We start from the raw sequence: 5,518 nt of genomic DNA, 5'->3' as shown, positions 1-5,518 counted from the left end.
CTCTCTCTCTCTCTCTCTCTCTCTCTCTCTCTCTCTCTCTCTCTCTCCCTCCCTCCCTCCCTCCCTCCCTCCCTCCCTCCCTCCCTCTCCCCCCACCCCATGTGTGTGTGTGCATTTTATTTTCATTTGTGTGTATTTGTGTGAATATGTTCCATGCATGTTCTAGTACTTGAGGTCAGAAGAAGGCATCAGATCCTCTGGAGCTGGAGTTACAGGCTGTTGTGAGCTGCTATGTGGGTGCTGGGAATTGAACTCAAGTCGCCCAGAAGAGCAGAGAATACCCTTAAGTGGTGAGACGCCTCTCTTGGCCCAGAAGGATTTCTTGAACTCAGGAATTTGAGGTTAGCTTGGACAACACAGTAAAGCCCTGTTTCAGAAAAAAAGAAAAAGGAAAAAATTATATTAGCATGTAGACTTATTATTGATGTTTTATGTGAATTACTATTTAATTGAATACCAAATGCACCAAACCTTGACAGCAATAACTCACAAACAAAAGCTTTTGGAGCTTTAATAACTTTAAGGGACCTAAAGGCTCTTTGAGATCACAGAAGCTTCAGCCTCTGAGCTGGAAGGTCAAGGATGTTGTAGGTGTTGTAGGCGTTGGGGCATTGCCTCTCTCTTATGGGTCCACCAGCACCCAACAGGGCTTAGGCTCAGGATGCTTGCTTAGTCTGTTCCTTGGGCACTAGGGGAATACTTTGATGTCCACAGTAGGGATGGAGATATTATGTGCTCTGAGCCTAGCTCCTAAGTCTCGCTGGGCTGGGACAACACGCTCTGTGAAGTGCTGAGCACCGTGTGTTCCTGCCACAGTCCCAACACAGCTGAGCACCGTGTGTTCCTGCCACAGTCCCAGCACGGGAGTTCTCAACTATCTGCCTCCTGAGCGAGCCTCCTGCACTCCTGCACTCCTAAGTGGGGCTCCACTGGCTTAAGGAAGAAAGAGCTGGGTTTCAGGAAGCACATGTCTCCTTGAGCTGTTGGTAATCTCAGACCAGCTGCAGCAAGGGCTTGGAGTGACAGTCCAGGCCAGATGTGGAATTGAGGAAGAGCCCAGCCTATCTGGGGCTCAATTCTCTACTTGACAGGGTCTTTCCAGTTGCTTTACACTCAGATTGGAGTCTGAAGCTCTGAACAAGTAGAAACCTGTGAGGCTCCCTGAGCCTTCACTGAGCTGCTCTGTTGTGGCAGCCAGGGGTTTCAAAGGTCACCCCAGCTGGGCGAATTAGAACAACAGATCTCCCAGCAAAGTTGGCTGCCCCGCAGAAGGCAAGTTGCAACATCTGTGAGGAGAGTTAGAACAAAGCCCCTTACTTTCTCTGTCTGGCCCAGCGTCTGTGTGCTTGGATCTCCCTTTTCTCTCCATTCTTGCCGGACCTTGGACCAGGGTCTCAGCAGCTGGCCTCTGCTGGAAGCGCGGGGAGGCGGCCGCGGTCAGGTGTGTCTTGGGGTAGCCCTGTGTGGCTCTGCTCCACTTTTCGTGGGTGGGTCATGGTGAGGCAGCCTGGCATAGCTGAGGAGCAGCTCATGGAGGATTAAGAGAGATCAGGGTATTTGTCAGGATTCAAGTGCATTGCTGAGAGGCTTAAGGAAGGCAGAGGGAGCCCCTCAGTGCCTGAGGTGTTTGTACTCTTGCTTTTGCCACCTCTGATATGTGCTGTGGGTCGGGGGAGGGTTGCAGGCAGGGTGCCACACCTGCTTGGGGGCACCTCCCAGCAGGAACGGTTAGGTATTTCCAAGATGTCCTGTGACTTAGAGCTTCCAAGACTGATCTCATGTGTGTGTGTGCTTGGAGTACTGGAGGGATAGTTGGCCTTTCCAACCCAACTTCGCTGGCTAACTTGACTTTTTGTTCCAAGAGTCTGTGTGTCAAAACAGCATACTCTCTTGGCTAGTTCCTTTCTAGGTTCAAGAGACGATTAAAGGCGCTTTTGATCAAATTAAAGTCCAATCCACTCAGAGCTGCTTTGAGTGATTAATAAATTGTGTTACTTGTGGAAACCTTATACGGAGCTAGGCTTTGGCTCAGATGTTAGCGGGCCACTGCTCTTTTGACCTCTCCCTTTGTGTTTTTCTCTGTCTCCTTTGTCTACTGGTCTGCATTTGGCTGAGTATTGAACAAACCCCCGTGGCTGGGGGCCTTTGATTGCAGCTTCTGAGTATTGCCCTGCTAATAGAGATAGCTGCAGATACCATCCAGTCCCTCTGGTATTCTCACCAGGCTTGATGAGGGTTAGAGAGGAATAAAAAGGTTTTGGCTCAGTTTATTTTTAACTCTCCCCAAAATGTGCACGAGCCATCTATTGACGGCATGACCAGAATCTAACAGCAGCTTCGGGGTGATGGGGTAACAGGGTGGAGGGCGGGGTAGACAGACTAACGGTGAGTGGAGCTATTTGGCATGACGACACAGCTTGGGACTTAGATCTGGTTTTGTCCCTGTGACAGAGGAGTTACTACTCCACTGGGAACCTCCCCACAGAGAACTAGGTTGTTCTTGGCAATATTGACTTATCTGTGTCTTTCAACCTGAAGCTAGACTCTGTCTTGTCTCTTTTCTTTAGGCCAAGTGTGTCCCTTTTAAATTTTAATTTAAAATTTAAATGTGTGTGTGCATATCCATGAGTGTGAATGGGTGCCACAGTGTGAGTGTAGAGACCCGAGGACAGCCTCGACAACAAGCCCTCACTTTCCATTCTGTTCGAGCCAAGGTTGCTGTTGTTTCTCTGCTGCATATGCCAGGCTAGGTGGGCCCTGAGTTTCCCAGGATTCTGATATATCTGCTATGTGCTTGGCTTTTTATGGATTCTGGAGATTCAAACCCACACTTGCAGAGCAATGACCTTTATCCACTGAGCTATACACCTAGCCCACATGTGTTTCTATCAGTGAGAACATCGGGACTCTCTGGAGATTCTGATGGACCACAGCAGGCCTGGAGTCATGAGGATTTGGAGAGACACTCTGGGGCGTGCTTTCACTTCTTTGAGTTTCTCACTGCTCTGAAAGGCTGGAGGAGGCTTTTGTCTTCTAGAGCAGAAAGGGGTTAATTTTTTATCATTGTGAGAAATACCTCAGAGAAACTTCAGTCTGTGGTTGGATGGCTCCCTTGGTTTTGGCCTACAGTGAGGCCGGACATCTTGGGGAAGGATGTGCTGGACGGAGCAGCTTGTCTCACAGTAGCTGGGAAGCTAGTGCAGAGACAGGAAGATGCCTTTAAAGGCAGCCCCCTTTCCTGTGATCTACTTCCTACTGCCCCACCCCACCCCCTAGTAGCCCATTGGTGTGAACTCACAAATGTGTGAATCCACTGGCGAATCAGTGCTCAGTGATTCGACTCAACATCCAGAAACTAAATCTTGAATAAGTAGGCCATGGTAAGATACTCCGAACCACAGCTTGGAGTCACCTCTCCTGCCCTTCTTCCCCTGACAACTGTCAGGCCCCTGCCTGTTGTACCTCCAGTTACTGAGGACAGTCCGGACACTAGATATCCAGGAGATATGACGGCCCTACGCTTTGGTTCCCACTTCTAAGCTCGGTGACCTTGAGGTGTAGCTGGTTTATCAGGCTTCCTTGTCCTTTGTGAAAGGGGTCCTGAGAACGGTCTGTAGGATTGACAGGATGAAGTGAGAGGGACCACAAGATGTAGTCAACATCTGCCTTATTCACAAAACACTGCAGCTGGAGGCTGCCAGTGGGCTCAGGCTTCTACCCTCTAGAATTATCTCAAGATAGTTAGGCCTGCCTAGGCTCCTTTGTCTTTGATGACAGGATCTATGTCTTCAAGATGGACACAAGTTTCCTTTTAGGCAAGGGATGCTGTGACAGATTTCATTCAGATGTTTTTTATAGTAAGCTTCTGGCTTATATATACTGCATACCCACTCACATCCTCGCTCTACCCTGCAAGGTTCACATCGTTCCCACTTGACAGAAGAGAAAACTGAGCCAAAGAGAATGGAGGTCCCTTGACCCAACGGTAGCTGGAAAGCAGCAGTGTCGCTGAATTTATTGGTGATGTTAGAGAAGTCTGAGCTTCCCATTACCTGGATCACCTCCACCCCAGTTCTAGAGCTACCTGCACAGAGTGCGCCATCACCTCAGTGGCAGGTGATGAATTGTGTGTGGATTCAGCAGGGATGTTTCCAGAATGTGGACCTAGGTAGCCATGTAGGGTATAAGGACCTTATTTGTATTGTCCCTATCACCACACTCATATGCATTGTATAAGTGCAAACAACACTCCTCCCATACATGTAACTGTTCATTATTGGCACATAGTAGATGCTCAGTTAATATACTCTGAGTGACTCAATATCTCTTTATTCTTGCCATTAAAATCTTATTAGGGGCTTGATGAGATGGCTCAACCATCAGGATCACTTGCTGAACTTCCAGTGGGCTCAAGTTGGGTTTCCAGCATCCTGTCAGTTAGTTCACGATTTCTTGAAGTCCAGCTCTAGAAAATCAACTGCTCTCTTCCAGCCTACTCAACACTTGCACACACGAAGCACCACTCACATAGCCACATATACATAAATAGAATGTTTCAAAAATTTAAAAATCATAGCAGAATATACAGGAGCTCTTATACTTGTTACAATACTAGTCACAATAGCCAGTGCATGGAATCAACCCAAGTAGCCAATGATAGATGAACGGACAAAGAAAATATAACATATGTATCCACACAGAGTGGAATATTATTCACACATTTAAAAACAACAGAAAACCGATCACTTGTGACAACATATAGATAGCTGGAGGACATGATGCTAAGCTTAATAAGTGGGGTCCAGAATTACAGAAGTGTTTCAACCCCTATTAAGAAACTTAAATGATTTCATAGAAAACAGAATTGTGGAAATTGCAGTTTGAATGTAGAGGATGCAGAAATGAAGCTGGCTGGTCTCTGATGTCCGCCTTCTCACATGGTGATGAATTCCCCAGGAAAAGCATCTTAAAATAGGAAAGGTTCATCTTGGCTCACAGTTTCACAGCTCTCAACCCATGATCAGTTAGTTCCATTGTTTGGGGGCCTGGAGCAAAGCAGGGTGCCATGGTACTGAGGAGGAGGCCGTAGGACTACCAGGAAGCAGGGAAGGACAGGGAAGGAGCTGGGGTCCCAGTGTCTGCTTTGAGAGTGAACCCCCAATGCCCTCACACCTTCCACTAAGCACCAAGGACTCTGCTGCCTTTCAGAAGAACTCCAGCCTAGTGAGCAAGCCTTTCACACACCTTCGTAGAGAATCCAAGTCTAAAGCACAGCAGGCGCCAGACTACAGTTAGTTCCCAGGCCCTTTAGCACAGGGAGGCACCTCTGGCTTCAACAACTCCTTATGTATTGATAGAGCTGACAGGTGTCCAAGGATCACTGTATCTGATCATGTACACATCGTGTGCATGTGTTTAATTGTTACTTTGTCAACCAAAAAAGTCACTTCCTGATGGTTTTGAAAGGGTTCCTCTCTCTCTCTCTCTCTCTCTCTCTCTCTCTCTCTCTCTCTCTCTC

The 5,518-nt window shown here is 47.8% G+C and overlaps 1 protein-coding gene across 2 annotated transcripts in view; it reads left to right on the top strand.

Annotated features, from left to right (window-relative positions):
• The first annotated feature begins 1,322 nt into the window (after positions 1-1,322).
• Positions 1,323-5,518, top strand: part of Mylk (myosin light chain kinase) — a 188,648-nt gene continuing 184,452 nt past the window's right edge. For both annotated transcript variants that reach the window (XM_028752285.1, XM_028752284.1), the window contains exon 1: positions 1,323-1,441. The gene's annotated coding sequence lies outside the window, so the exon portion shown is untranslated. The remainder of the gene's footprint in view (positions 1,442-5,518) is intronic.

This window comes from Grammomys surdaster, unplaced genomic scaffold (assembly GCF_004785775.1).
Source record: "Grammomys surdaster isolate TR1022 unplaced genomic scaffold, NIH_TR_1.0 125889, whole genome shotgun sequence".
In the NCBI taxonomy this organism is placed as follows: Eukaryota; Metazoa; Chordata; class Mammalia; order Rodentia; family Muridae; genus Grammomys; species Grammomys surdaster.
This window is presented reverse-complemented; position numbering and strand designations above follow the sequence as displayed.